Source organism: Melopsittacus undulatus, chromosome 3 (assembly GCF_012275295.1).
Source record: "Melopsittacus undulatus isolate bMelUnd1 chromosome 3, bMelUnd1.mat.Z, whole genome shotgun sequence".
Classification (NCBI taxonomy): Eukaryota; Metazoa; Chordata; class Aves; order Psittaciformes; family Psittaculidae; genus Melopsittacus; species Melopsittacus undulatus.
Genome location: NC_047529.1, coordinates 101,479,548 through 101,495,624, shown reverse-complemented (window position 1 = coordinate 101,495,624; position 16,077 = coordinate 101,479,548). Strand labels below are relative to the sequence as shown.

General features: G+C 39.7%; 1 protein-coding gene across 1 annotated transcript in view; it reads left to right on the top strand.

Annotated features, from left to right (window-relative positions):
* LRFN2 (leucine rich repeat and fibronectin type III domain containing 2) overlaps positions 1-16,077 on the top strand; it is a 181,197-nt gene that overhangs the window by 118,368 nt on the left and 46,752 nt on the right. The window lies entirely within an intron of this gene.

The following is a 16,077-nucleotide window of genomic DNA, read 5'->3' as shown; positions in this document are numbered from 1 at the left end:
GACACCCTGCAGAGGGCCTGCCACAGATGCTGTATTCACCATCCCTATTATTATTATTGTCAGCAGGAACCATTGACTGTCCCTGTACTGGGAGAACTGAGGTGTCCTTGTGACACAGTTCCTGTTTAATGTGATGGTGTACCCTGGACTGGAGTTTTTTGGTGCCATTTTTGGTACCTTTTTCAAGAAGTCTATGACTAAGAGGTCTATATCTTGAAATCCTTGCTCACATTTTACTTGGGCAAATCTCCCACAGGCTAAGAATGGAGACTTCAGAACTTAGTTCAGAAAAAGAAGGTGAGAGATCAGTCTCTAGAATTCAGAGAGATAGAACACCCTCCATAAGCCAACATGTATGAGGCAGCACAAGTGGGAAAATATCAAGCAGGAACTGATTCTAGCAAGATGGACACTTTCCTCTACCTTCCCATGCACATGTCTTTGCAGACCTCTCTCAGAGAGCTCAGAAGTGGGAGAAATGAGTAAGGTTTGTGTTGGGCACATATGTTTCATCAGGAAACTGGGATGAGTTAGAAAATATTTCAGAGGCTGAGAGGTGTTACACTGTGAGTTGCCTGATTGAGGTAAGAGATATTGCTCCTGCGTCAATTAAACATATATGGGTAGATCAGTGGGATCTGTGAGCTAGTAGGACATAGTAGGACAAAAATAGTAGCTATTTTTTATTTATTTCTGAATTGTTATTATCTGATTGCTTTAATCTCTTCTTTTATATAAATATCCAAATACTGGGAAGAATTTCTTTGATTTCTCACACCATGTGGTTATAAGTATACAAATAACATAAGGGACGTGAGAGAACTTTTCTCCTATATTTAAAATGAAATACTTAAGCAAAAAAAAATACCAGCATGAAAGGCAACATCTTGTGATGATAATGGTGAAGAAAGAGGGACTGTCGAGATCTCTCTGAATTGTGGCATCTCTCACTTTAAAGTCCAGGAGGCCAACATTTCTTCTCTCATGGTAGCAGATATGCTATCTTGGCTTTAGCCTTCTGCTCTGGGGAACAGATGCTGGGTTCCTGAAGCAGCTCTGTATTTTGCCAGAGGCTCAGTTTCCTTGACACTTTCCAGTCAAAGTCAAGCATGGTTGTGCTGATCTTATTCAGGCTGTTAGCTTTTGGCAGCAGGTGAGGATAACATGTTCATGCTGGTCTACTTAGATTTGACATCATCCCTGGGGAGAAGTGGACAAAGTAGATTGAGGCATTTGCAGATCCTGTCAAGCACAGAGCTGTATTTAATTAGCTCAGTTTAATTCAGAGAGACCTTTGCCATACGTCATGCTCAGTGAACACACACAGCTCAGTGGCATGGTTCTGTTACCACACAGCTGTTACTGAGCCCAGTGTCCTTCTTGATCTCCACTGATCACAAACCCCACAGAAGCAATGGGTAGCAGCAATCACCATGGACATTTTTTCCCCTTTTCTTGGCTGGAATATTGCAGTTTAAAAAGAAAATGTATTTTTGTTTTTGCATATCTTCTGCTGCAGATAGGAAGCTTACACTGCTCTACTGGAGAATGCAGTGATAGGGGAGTGTTTCAGGCTATATTTTATAAACAGAGTGGGTGCCATGAAGACAGTATATTGTATTTTGTAAATGTTCTACAGGACTCTTGGTCTTTCTTCAAAACATTAATTTGCCTTTCTACCTCAAAGCTTGACAAATCTTTCTGATTATTTCCTGAAAGGTGAATGACAGAAACAGAATTTAAGAAGGGACATTCTAATAGCATTGGATGTTGTTTTTACAGTAACCAAACAGAAATTAAATAGACAGACTTTTGGGATGTGTTGCAATTTACTTAAAATATGAAATCTAGTCTTTGAGAATGCTTATGAATAGCAAAGCACATGTGTCTGTTGTAGTATGAGAATACCTCTAAGTGTTTCCCTTTGATTTTGTGTTAATACATCTAGACCTAAGGGCAGGGAAGGGTATATTGTATTCACTGCAAATAAGCCAGTGCAATTTACTGCTGATATATGCAAACTGATCTTGAGAGCTAATACACAGCTGCTGCTTAATATCACGAGTCTGGTTTAGAGAGCACAGTGCAGGGATCTGGCCCTGGATTGATGAAAGAAATGTCTTGAACAAGTTAGGACCACAGGGGTCAATCTTCTGAAAAACATAATTAAATCAGGCCTGAACTTGAAGTCTCACACATCAAAGAAGTGCAGCAGAAATGGAGAAAGGAGTAGCAAACAGCGTATGAGACAGCAGCTTTAGAGATGGTATTTGAGAAGCAGAGAGTAAAAAAGGAGATTTAGTCAAAGGCAGATTAAGTAGAAAAGCCTAAATGTTTGAAACAAACACCAGGATGTGTTGGCACACACTAGAAATCAAAGGGCATGTAAGGAAATGAGGAACAATAAAGCATTTGGACAGACAATATTAGAAATGCAACACGAAAATCCTTGGGTAATGGAGCCTGTTGTTTGCAATATAGATCTAAATGCAGCGACTAGCAGCTGGCTGCTCTTATCTGATAAGATAATTCTGTGAGCAGTTGGTGAGCAGAAACTGCGAAGTGAAACAGAATATATGTTTGATATATTTGGGGCTTATATGTTTATTTTATCACGTTTCCCTTCATTTTAATTTCAAGAGACTTGTTCTTTTTTGCTGACTTAGTGCCAGTGAAAGGTGATATATGGAGCGCGTTAGGGAGTGAAGGCTTTTGTATCCTCATAAATAAACATAGCAAGTGTAATAGAAAAGCAGCTATCCTCCTCTTGCCTTCCTCTCACCTTCCTTTAACCTCACCTGGGAGACTTCCCATCATTTCTGGGACAAGAACTCCTCAGACCAGTTAGAGTTTGACAGGAAAATAGCAGTACCTTGTATGGTTTCCCTTTCATAGTGTCATAGAATTGCTTAGGCTGGAAAAGACCTTTAAGACCATTGAGTCTAACCATTAACTCAGCACTGCCAGTTCACCACTAAACCATGTCCCCAGATGTCACATCTGTATGTCTTTTAAATACCTCCTGGATTGGTGACTCAACTACTTTTCTGGGCAGCCTGTTTCAACACTTTACAACCTTTTTGGTGAAGAATTTTTTCTAATATCCAGTCTAAACCTCCTTAGGCACAGCTTGATACTTGTTCCTTGGGAGAAGAGACCAGCACTCACCTTTCTACAAGACCTTTTCAGCTAGTTGTAGAGACCAGTAATATCCCCCCTGAACCTTCTTTTCTCCAAACTAAACAACACCAGTTCACTCAGCTGTTCCTTATAAGACTTGTTTTCCAGACCCTTCATCAACTTCATTGCTCTTCCTTGGACAGGGCAAAAACCTTCAGCCACATCAACATGACTGAAACGTTGTGGATACTCTTGTATTACTGTTATTTATAAAGTAATAGATATGGGTGCTTTTTGTTTAGCTTTCATTTTGTTTCATGGTGTTGTTTTCCCTGTGTATTTGCACACTCCCTGTGTATATACCTGTATAACATTTGCACTAGTCAAGTTTTCTGCACAGCCAGCAGAGTTAGAAATGTATTCCAGTATATATAAATTTATTCACTGTGAAAGCTGAGACTCTGAGCTATCGTTAAGTCATTGAATAGAAGAATATATGTCAGGAAAGTAGTCGAGGCTTCTGTGCTACAAGTGCTCAGGGTAACAAAGGAACTGGGAACTAGAGTAACTTCAACTGTGCAGACATCCGCTGCTTCTGACTTCTGTGAATGCCAGCCTTGGGCTGATAATGAGCCAATGACTGAGTTAGGGAAAAGGCTGTAAAAGCTGTCTCAGATCTGTCACCTCCCTTCATGTGCCATGACAGTGTACTTCCCCATAAGCTGTTTTTAGACACAACACACAGTCTCCAGGTACCTTGCCAACAACTGATTAGTAGAAGTCAATATTTATATTTACCTTTATCCTGCAGAGAAGAAAGAAAAGTGAAGTGAAGCTCATTGAAGACTACATATCAAGATAGGTAATGACACCCAAGAGTTAGCTTTACCTATCTCTAGCTGAGGCCAGTTTCCTTCCTCAGAGATGCAGGCATCAAGGTCTTTCTTTTCAATATAATTACACAAAGACTACTCATGACACTAGATTTGTATTAACAAATTGTAGAGTGACGTGCTTATATGTAAAAATATCGTTGTTAAAAAAGTACAATAGTTGAGAGCTGGGTTTTCCAGGAGGGACTTGGTGAATAATCTTGTGCAAGATATTTGAGGCAGATTGAGCTCCTTCTTACTCACCTGTAAAAACTAGCTAGTAGTAGTCTATTCAGTAAGAACCTGGTATGAAACAACAGGTATTACTACCAAAAGTTCATGCCTCCTTTCTCTTTCCCATCCAGTGACACAGTAGTTTGGAAATTTGTAACTGTATAATCAGTCTACAAACTTGAGAACCCTCTGTTCACACAGTAGAAATAATGGGAGTGTTGAGTCCTTCAGAGAAACAGTGGGAATCAGAAAGTTGGAGTGACTAGAAAGAGAAATTTAACTGACAAATCTAGTTCCATCCAAACTAAATGAAAAGCAAGAAAATACAGTCAAAGAGCCTGGAAGCCGTGGAGGGCATGTGTTGTGTCATGTAATGGCATAGCAGAGGTCTCACATTTCCTTCTCAGACATCTGCTAGTTTCTTACCAAACCGTGAACCAACCATAATGACAAAACATAGGGATTGTGTTCCCTGTTACAATGGACCTCTGCTACCAAATGCCCATACCGACATGATTAGGAATCCTAATCTGGACCATACAGCAAAAGGGATTTTTTGTGTAAGTGTGGGTATCAATTTTCCTTTCCCATGTTTCAAAGCATCTTTAAATCTTTGCATATGACAATCTGTGGCAAATTAAATTTACGAGAAACATCAGAAAAAGTTCTTTCTGTATGTATGCCTTGTTATTTGTACCATTGCCTCTTTGTGTTTAGCTTGTATATGAAGGGAAAACTGATGTCTACATTGGAAATAAAGAATATTTCCTAAGGAATATTGGACAGAATTCGCCTCTAGGGCTAAATGAAAAATCAATTTAAAAAAATGGTAATAAGCCCAGATGAAGAAAAGAATCCAAATTTTAATTATCTCCCTTTTCCTTTGATGTGGAAGAAAATAAGAATATATGAAGGCTTTTATAAGAATTAAAGTAAGCTAGGGATAAAAGCTACTGAGGATTTGCTTTTATGGCTCAGAGCTGAGTAGAATTTGGATTCAGATGATGAGAACAGGCCTTCAGTTGTATTTGTAGAAAGAAATAGGGTCCATTGATGGACATTTATGTTTCACACTGTAGGCAATATCTCTGAGAGCTGCTCCTTACTATCTTCTCAGCTTCCCTATGTGTTCAAACTGAGTAAGAGATGAAATACAACTTTTTTATTCTGCTGAAACAGAAGAAGCAAAATGCAGGATTGTAAAGAACCAGAGAAATAAATGAACTGGATTGCTGAAAATAGAAAAGGATGTCAAATTAATAGGCTCGTGAGTTTGTATATAAAATCTGATGGAGAGTGGTAGACAGCATTAAAATAAGAGGCAAAGATAAAAGTTGGGGGGCTTTAAATGAACAAAAATGAAAGGACCTGCAAATGGTCTGGTGTCAAAAAAAAAAATTAATCAGCTCAAGACATTTTTAATTAGTACTGTTGAAAATGCTGTTCTGCATTTCCTGTGTCTCTCTCGTTGGAAAATCACCATGTTCCGCAGATGTAGCTTCACAGAAAGCTCTAGAAAACAGGTTAATTTGACCTCTTGTTGGTGCAATGCATCTTTATGCCTAGGGAAATGGATTATTACTTCCTCTGGCCATGAGCCAGCATGAGCTATTTTGGGGCTTCTCTTACTCTCTACCTGCAGCTTCTCATCAGCTGGCTCAGGCAATTCAGGGACAGTGTATTGTGCCTGGAGAAAAGTGATAGGCTTTTCTCCAGGTAAATAGAGTAAATACAGATGCACATGCAGATGTCAAGTGGTGTTACTTAAGTCTGTATGTTTACAAAATGTTCATACTTGGATTTTCTAAATGGCCTTTTTTCTTTTCAGTTTGGTTTTGTATGCTCACAAATAACTGTCTGCACATTTTGTGCATATTCATAAAACATGTCTGTCCCAAGAAATCAGGTAGTTAAAGTCTGTGCTTTCCAGTCAGTGAAGGTAGAATAACACATGTACCACTATTTTCACAGGTAAAATCACACTAGTCAACAAAATATGACTATGATTATCAAAGTTATAACTTACCACTCATGTTCTGGCTAAAGCTAGATAATTTTTCTATTTAGCCAGAAGTTTTATCCACTGATATATACCAGACATGTTGACAAAACCTCTTTGTGAGTGTCTTAGGTTCAGTTGTAAGTTATTTTTCTCCTTCCTAGTAGCTGATGCAGCGCTGCGTTTTGACTTTAGCCTGAGAACAACACTGATAATAAACCAATGTTTTTAGTTGTTACAAAGTAATTCTTACGCTGATCAAGGACTTTTCAGTCTCATGCTCTGCCAGTGAGGAGGGGCACAAGAAGCTGGGAGGAAGCAGAGACAGGACACCTGACCCAAACTCGCCAAAGGGGTATTCCGTACCACAGCATGTCATTCTCAGTATATGAACTGAGGGGAGTCAACCGAAAGGCTCAGATTGCTGCTTGGGTTGAGCTGGGTATCAGTCAGTGGGTGGTGAGCTATTGTACTGTGCATCACTTGTGTTTATTGGTTTTTTCTTTTTTACTTTCATATTCTCTCCCATTGTTATTTCCCTTATCAGTAGCAGTAGCAGCAGTAGTAGTAGTAGCTTTATATTATACTTCAGTTATTGGACTGTTCTTATGTCAATCAGTGGGATTTACAGTCTTTTGATTCTATCCACCTTGCCCAGAAGTGGGGCAGGGGGACTGGTGTGGAGGTAAGGGGAGGAAGTGAGCGAACAGCTGCATGGTGCTGAGTTACCAGCTGGGCTTAAACCATGACAGTGAGATTGTTAAGGAACAATAGAAAAGTTATTTAAGAAAGATATGAAATGAAATGTTTAGCAAGGTATTAAAACATTCAAAATATTTGTTTCTGGTGTATTTGAGATGTAATATTTTAATTTTGAAATAATGTATTTTGTGTAGGTATTTGCCAAAAGTAGCATGATTTTTAATGAATGAGTAAATCAAACATGCTTGTAGGATTCATGCTTCAGGACAGAATTAATTTCCTTACTACAACCAGGATTCAGGAATTAAAAACTGAGCCATAAGCTTCAGGACCGATATAAATAAAACTGACCTTTGCATTGAAGGTAAACATCATTCTAGAGGAAAAATGTCCATCTTCTGCTGTATGAGAAATGTAAGATAATTGTTAAGTGGACTTTTAATCCCACTTAGTTCTATACTCTGTGTGCATGAAGGCTTTTCTGTCTAAGCTTCAAGTGGCATAATGCCAGATCAGACAAAGTCTAGAGATTAATTATAATGAAGTAGTGGAACCTGTACCCTTTGGGTAGAAACTCTCTTATTTTGTAAACTAGATCACTAAATAATACTGAGGTCTCATTCTGTGTTTGTGTAAACAGCAGCCCCCACTATGCCAGCAGGGTAGCTATTTTCACAGAACAGTGTTAATATCTAGTGCCAGCTTGTAAAAAAAAATCCTAGGAGCCTTGAAGGCCCATTGAACTTAACTATAATGAGGCATTCAGGTTCCCTGAAAGTTTTTCAGGTTTGCATCCTCATCAACATTTACATCCCTGAGCTGTCTGTTATGCACTTTTCTATAGAAACTAATAGAAATCCAAGCTTCCAGAGGATGTGTGTCCCTGACCGACCTACTCCTGAATTATATTAGGACTACAAAGTGAGCTCACTGCTTATTAGACAGTGGAAAACCTGTACAGCTCAGAGCACTTTAACAGCAGAGTGAACTGCCTTTTGTCTAAAAAGGCTGAATCGAGGTTAAAGCCTTTTCAACAGGCAGGATATTAATAATGTCTTTCTCCCATGTGCATTCTCCATTGCCCAACAAGGGATGGACTGATGATGCATTATTTGCTTTGCAGAAGTCTAATAAAGCTAATGAAATATCTCTCCTCTGTTTTCATGAAACTGAAAGTAAATATTTCCGAGGGTTCTGTACTTCAGATTTTATCTGAAGTGATGAAAATGTCCCAAATGTATTGTGGGGAACTGCCAGACAGGCAGATGCTCAGAAGTACACAGAATGTGTTCAGCAAGTTGTATTTTCTTACAAAATGAATCTCAAAAGCTTGATGAATTTTGCTCATTTCTTAAAAAACAAATTTCTTATTATGATGTCGTAATTTCAGCAAAGTGACAGTAAAAGTGAGGTGGAATCTAACAGGCTTCCATCTGTTTTTCTCTTGACTGAAAAGCTCTTGCTGCATTTCTTGTGATCTACAATGTAAGCACATCCTAGGATGTAAGTGCTCTAGGGTCACTAAGGCTATTAGACATGCATACTATCCAGCAGCCAGGGGTTCGTATCTTTGGACAAGACACTACAAATATGTTATGTTTCTCCTGTATCAAAAGCACTGTGAAAAAAGAAAGTCCTCATGTACACATGTTCACTTTTTTCCCATTAGTGTTCAAAATGCCCTTTCCAAGTAATGTCTATATACTGCAAGAAAATGATTCTAGGAAGGGAATTTATACCATGTATTTCAGGAGCTCACCTAGGCAGAAGTTTCTAGTAGTTTAACTATGTCAAAAAAGAAACAAGATGCTGATATTTCTGACTGATTCTGAAATTTGTCTGATAATATTTGGGGTTACTATTGTCTTTCAAGTATTACAGATATTAAACTTTCATAGAAGTGTCCAAGGGTCTTTTCTTTTTGCCCTCAGTAGACTGAAATGTGAAAATGTGAATAATTGCAGGGTTTTACTGTGCTGGAACATTAGCATACAGATTTTCTCTTTTAGTGTGTATTGAAAGTACCACTTACAATAAAAGAAATGAGATACCTTAGTAAACTAGGAGACATGGAAAGATGAAAATTTATATGCATTAAAGCTGTGAAGCTCCTGTGCCAAACAGCATCAGTGATATAGGCCTGTACTTCAGCAGAAAAGCTGCTGTGGTGTCAGAGCTTCCCTTACCAAAATCCCATAGTGGTTAGGGGTCTGCAGTGTGTGATGTATGTACCACCATGCTTATAGCTGGGTGATGCAAGGATGCTCAGGTTGTAAGTGAATTAGAGCTGACCTAGCTCTACACATGCCTAGCTACATTGATAATTTGTGCTTTTGATAAATGCATTGCTTCAGTGTTGGGGAATGGTAAAAGAACTGGATGAATCATAGAATCATAGAATAGTTAGGGTTGGAAAGCACCTTAAGATCATCTAGTTCCAACCCCCCTGCCATGGGCAGGGACACCTCACACTAAACCATAGCACCCAAGGCTTCATCCAACCTGGCACTGAACACTGCCAGGGATGGAGCATTCACTACCTCCCTGGGCAACGCATTCCAGTACCTCACCACCCTAACAGGAAAGAATTTCTTCCTTATATCCAGTCTAAACCTCTGCTGTTTAAGTTTCAACCCATTACCCCTTGTCCTATCACTACAGTCCCTAATGAATAGTCCCTCCCCAGCATCCCTGTAGGCCCCCTTCAGATACTGGTAGACTGCTATGAGGTCTCCCCGCAGCCTTCTCTTCTGCAGGCTGAACAGCCCCAACTTGCTCAGCCTGTGTTCATATGGAAGGTGTTCCAGTCCTCTGATCATCCTCGTAGCCCTCCTCTGGGCTTGTTCTAACAGTTCCATGTCCTTTTTATGTTGAGGACACCAGAACTTCACACAATACTCCAGGTGAGGTCTCATGAGAGCAGAGTAGAGGGGCAGGATCACTTCCTTTGACCTGCTGGTCACGCTTCTTTTGATGCAGCGCAGAATACAGTTGGCTTTCTGGGCGGCAAGCACACACTGAAGCTGGCTCATGTTCATTTTCTCATTGGCCAACACCCCCAAGTCCTTCTCCGCAGGACTACCACGAATTTCCTTTTTGCCCAACCTGTAGCTTTGCCTGGGATTGCTCCGACCCAGGTGTAGGACCTTGCACTTGGCATGGTTAAACTTCATGAGGTTGGCATCAGCCCACCGCACAAGCGTGTCAAGGTCCCTCTGGATGGCATTCCTTCCCTCCAGCATATCAACTGAACCACACAGCTTGGTGTCATCGGCAGACTTGCTGAGGGCGCATTCAATCCCACTGTCCATGTCAGCAACAAAGATGTTAAACAAGACCGGTGTTAGTACTTAAGAAAACAAATAACATGTCAAGTGTCAGGGAAAGATCAGGAAAAAAATATAAAAATAAAGAAAAGCTTCTCAAAAATAGACACAAATAGACACAAGTTTTGCCAATGAAAGACTGAGAAAGACCATTATCTTCCTGTGTGAGATAAGCCTGCCTAAGAAAATATTGGGTTATTTCTCTGGGTATCTGTTGGATAGATTAAATCAGCCTTCACAACATGAGTCCTCTTGAAAACTGCCTTTGTGGATTATCTTTACCTCTGTTCCAAACCTAGTTAGAACCAGTTCTTTAAGACTGCAACCATAACAGAAATATTCCTACATTTAAGATCATCCTGTGAGACAATTTGATTTGGAGACATACACTTCATTAGCCTAGCTCTTCTTAAATGTTACCAAACTGAGACTGTTTCAAGGGCTGAGGAGCACAAAGCAGATGAGACAGACCCCTAACTGCCTCGAAGCGTGAAAACAGAACAACATTTGGATGATCTTCATGATGGTACAGGGGTAGTAACATGGTTTTAGGTTGCAACCCTGCTATGGATGCAATATTCAAGAAAAAGTTGTACAAAGGGCATGTATACAATTCACCCAGAGTTCTTTTTTTTTCTGTTACTATGGAAGCAATATCAGTCAAATTAATATGAGTGGAGCTTAGTACAGACAGCCACAGATACCTGGAGAAACGTGTGCTAAATGTTCCTCCTCTATGACTTATAAAATGTAAAGTGGCTGGATAAAGTAAACATTTCGCATGTTAGAGTTATTGTTTTCAACACAACTAACTCCTAAAAAGGCCTAGCCAAAATCTAAGTTGCACTGTACATATGCACACCTGATGACAAGCAGCTTTACCCCTAATGAGTGCAGAAGCCTGGGCAAACACAAAAGGCAAAGGCTAAACAAAAGTAGTGTCAATTACCCTGAGTTTGAGCCTAGAAGCACATAGATACGTAGCTATTTAAACACCTGAACAGTCTCCCAGATGATCACAGAACTAGCAGTGGTTTAACACCCAACCGATATTTCAATGTATGCAGTACTGAGAACAGATTCAGAAGCTGAGCTATTTGTTTTCCTTATGCCATTGTCACTGCTTGCTGAGTTAGTTATCAGCTACCTGCATGGATTAGGTAGTTTATGTCAGTGTCGTGGTTTAAACCCAGCCACGCAGCTCATTAACTCACCCCTCCACCCCCCTTCCTCCCCCAACTCCCGGAGAGTTGGGGAGGAGAATCAAAAGAATGTAGTTCCCACGGGCTGAGATAAGAACAGTTTAATAACTAAGGTATAACATAAATCACTACTGCTACCACCAATAATAATAATAATGATAAAGGAAATAACAAGTGAAGAGAATACAACATCTCACCAGCTGCCGACCCATAACTCACCCCACCCTGCCTGACCAAACACCGACTGATACCTCTTCCAATCCCCCAGAAGTTACCTTCCGGGTAACTCCCAGTTACATCCTGGGCATGACGTGCGGTGATATGGAATACCTCTTTGGCTAGCTTGGGTCAGGTGTCTTGTCTCTGCTTCCTCCCGGCCTCTCCTCCTCCCTGGCAGAGTATGAGGTTCAGAAAGTCCTTGGCCAGAGTAAACATTTGAGCAGTAACTAAAAACATACATGCTATCACCACCATTCCCAGCCCGAAAGTCAAAACACGGCGCTGCACCAGCTACCAAGAAGGAGAAAACATGACTGATACTGCTCAAACCAGGACAGCCAGAGAACATGAAACTTTCACACAGAATTTTTGACAATACAAAGGATTAAGAAACAATTTTTGTCCCATCCCATTTGCCCATTGTAGATTAGACTGTTTCAGAGAATATGCACAGCACTTCACCCATCCCTGCAGTCCTCTAAGTTTTGTAGCTGGGGGCTAAATTTCCCAGTAATGGAGCTTTCATTTAAAACGGAGATAAGAGAAAGTCAAGTAAAAGGAAAAAGGCAGCTCCCAGGAAAGAAAATCCAATTCTTCCAATGTACCTAAGAAACTGAAGTACATTAACTCAGGCCTGGGAAGTTGAGTTCCAGAGCACTTAGAAACAGTAGAATCAGAGCCACTATTCACCTCTTAAATTTGTGTGTGTGTGTGTCTTTTATTTTCCCCAGACTGTATGCTGCAGCTATAGCTTGTCTGACGATTACCTTGTACTTGGTTCTTTGGTATGCAAAGGTTATTTATTGGAATTTATATGCAAAGCTCAATGAATATAGAATTAAAAAAGGCCTCAGAGACTTTGATGAAATGAGATACCAAATCACAGAAGTTGCATCTTTATGAGGAACATTTGAATACAAAACACCAAGTTTTAGGACTTTTGCACATATTAATTCATAGCATTCCATGTTATAAGAGGACTAAAGGGGCTATCTTTCATCTTGGTCTGACATAGCAACTCTGCCAGATTTACTGACTTGCTGTGGGAAATGTACTTTATTCATAGATACATACCTTTAAAATGTAAATCAGAATGGTGAGCTTATCACAAGGCTACCTCTTGCAGCCCATAAAATGCTTGGTATTGCAGGTCACAAGAGATTTTGGGAGCAAGGTGCGCAAACTGGTCAGCAAAACCAGACCCTAAACTTGACACTTTATTTTCTGTCTTGTATGAAAGTTACCAGAACTGAAATCAAAACAATTTTCATTTTACATCCATCCTCTTGGCAACAAGCAACTACCATGGCTCTGTAAGAGACCCTGGATTTTAGAAGGTGTTTCTATAATTGTGAAGAATTCTTACCTCACCTATGGCCCAGGTGCTTTGTCTGTCTGGAGAAAAAAAAGGAAAACCAGCTACCCTATTGAAACCCCAGATGTTCTCCTTCAGGAGCCCAGTCCTCTTCTGTTCTCTCCAATTTCCAATAGGTAGCGCTTTGTGTTTGTACCCCTACTTGGTGTGTTGTGAACTGTTCACTTCAGGATTACTTTTTAAGGAAACCCAAGAAACTTTAAATACCAATGTCAGCAAAAGATCATGAAGTCTAGAAATGTCCTCTGCAGACAAACAATATTTACATTAATACTTTCAAATGCATTCAATAACTGGAATGACAGCACCCATGGTATTTCCATTCTAGTGTGGTTGTTACTGATTTGTCCTCCTCTTGGTAAAAAACACATATTGCACTCTCTGTCTCACACACACAGGCAAGCACTGAAATGTAGATGATAGGCTCTCAAGCCATACACAGATGGTTTCCGCCATTAGAGTTTGCTTTGCCATTTAGACCTGCTTCACAGCCTCCTTTGGTGTTGCAGTCCCTGTGTTCTATAATTAACTTCTGTTCCTCCCCCATTTTTTACAAATGCTTTTTACTCTGATGCTTAGAGTCAACCATCCCCCCAAATCACTATGATATTTAACAGCATCTGGAAAAAAAAATGTGAGACACTTAAAGGAGACACTGCTCTCATAAGTGTGTATTCAAATTTTTGAATAGATATTCAGAGGGTGGGAATGTAGATGAGGGAGAAGCTATGAAAGGGCTTATTACTAATTAACTGTATTTCTCCCCCTTTTAAACTGATTTTTGTTTATTATTTCAGCTGGTAGGGTAATAAATTAAATTAAAGCTGCAGAAGACAATTATAATTAAGATTCAAAAGGCCAATTGCCTGTTAGTAAACTACCAATTGATAATAATGTAAAGGATATTTATAGCTCTTTGCTAAGCATGCCAGAGATTTGCATCAATAACTTACTTGCTAATCTCCAAACTTTCTACTCAGTAGTCTTTTATTTGCTATTGAAGGTAAGATTACCCTTCTCAAGCCATCCTTTTTAAAAGTATCTCACTTTCATCTTGCTTGCAGAGTTCAGCAAACACAGATGCTTCAGTCCTTTCCTCTCTTATGAAATAGTAGTAACAGTACATAGTTACTAACATCACACCATATAGAAAACCTTGTCATAAAGAACACACTGTGCATAGTTCAGCACTTACAACATCTTGCATTTCTACAGCTTCTTGTTTGAGTCATATCAGATATTCTACAGAAGAGAAACCAAACCACCTTACCCAGGAAAGGAATCATCAACATTTGGGCAGAACTCCAAAAATAGAGGCTTATGTATCTTTCCTTTCAGAGGGAGGTGCAGCAAGACCTGTTTAAAGATTTGAAAAATAATTACTGAAGTGATAGATTTTGTTTGGTGTGTGTTACTGGGAGATGAGTAAGTCATTTTTATATTTTTTTCATTATTATAATGCATCTGTATAACTATCATTTTAGTTGCGTGATGAAGTGTAAATAATTGCAATGTGGCTTCTTTGTGAAATGTGTTTCTTGTGTCATGTTTGCTGAAGTTCAAGTGGCCTCATAGTACTAATTATTGAAGTCATTATGTGACACTGTGTATGAGCCTATCATGTGTACAGCAGTAAGAGAACCAGCTTAGGCATAGGTGACTGTCTGTCATCCACTGCTGAGGCATTGAAGGAGCAATTGATGAACCACAAGGGTGTCTCATCTCATTCTCATCTCCTGTTATGCCATGACTATTCCTGAAACACAAGTGCCAAAAACTTATGAGCACCTGCATGAGAAGGTATAGGGCAATTCCCCAAGATAGAGGACAGTGATTATATGGTGAGGGTTAAATAGAGGTAGAATGTCAATGTTAGAAATTGTAGTCTGAATTGTGCCTGTAACTACTGCCACAAGCAAGAGGCTTGAAGATTAGAGCACACCATCTTGGATCACTCACAAGAATATAGCTGTCAACCTGCTCCTTTCCTCAGACAGAGAATGAGGGTTAGAGGGGAGTGATCTGCCTATTCCTCAGCCTTCCTTGGTAGCAGGGTTCAGGCAAGGGAAAGAAAGAAAGAAAACAAATTTACCTATGTTCTGCATATGTGGGAAGAATGTCAGCAAACCTATGTAAGGTATTCCCAAACCTGAAGCAGGGCTGCAACTTCCCCCAGCCACAATTGCCCTCTGAGTCAGCCTGTAAATACATTTTATTTATTGTTCAAAGACACATATCTTACAGCTTTAGCTGAAAAAGCATGAGAGCTGAAAAGAGAGATGAAAACATTCAAAGAGAAATAAGCAGGGCACAAGGCAGTGCCATGGACACAGGCAAAAGCTTCATTGGCACCATAACATACAGAAAGGGTTGCAGCATAAGAGCATGAAGCCATCAGAAAGCTTGCCAGGGGCCTGAGGTTACACAGGTTTCCCCTGCATCCCTTCTCTTTGGAGCTAAATCCTTCCTGTAGGCTGGCTGAGCACAGGGTAAATCCAGGTGATGATTATGCAAATGTTTCTGCTTCCTATGCTGCCTATCATGAATTTTATTATGGGGGTGCACGTGAACTGACTAACCCCAGTACTGGCCAGATAATTACATGATCATTACTAACCACATTACTGAAAGGTGAAAATGCAGTTATTTTTGTCCATAAAATCAGCTCTTTCAACCTTCAGACTAATTCCACATTATTATGCAGCAGTATGTAATTACAATAAGACAGCTTCTACCGTCAAAGAAGCAGGCATTATTCCAAATTAAATCTTTCAGGGTTTTAAGTAAACCATGCAAATTGACAGCAGGATTTGTCCTCTACCAGCTACCCAATAATTCTAAAACTGAAAGTAGAAAATAGGTAGTCATGAGACCCTGTTACCAGACATAAACACTAACAATTCATTTGTCATTCAGATTTGGAACCAAATCCACTTTTGTTTCCTTTTGCTTTGAATTTTTTTTTTTTTTTTAGAAAGAAATGCATTATATGGAGAAACATAATGCTCTAGCACTTAGCCTTCCCATC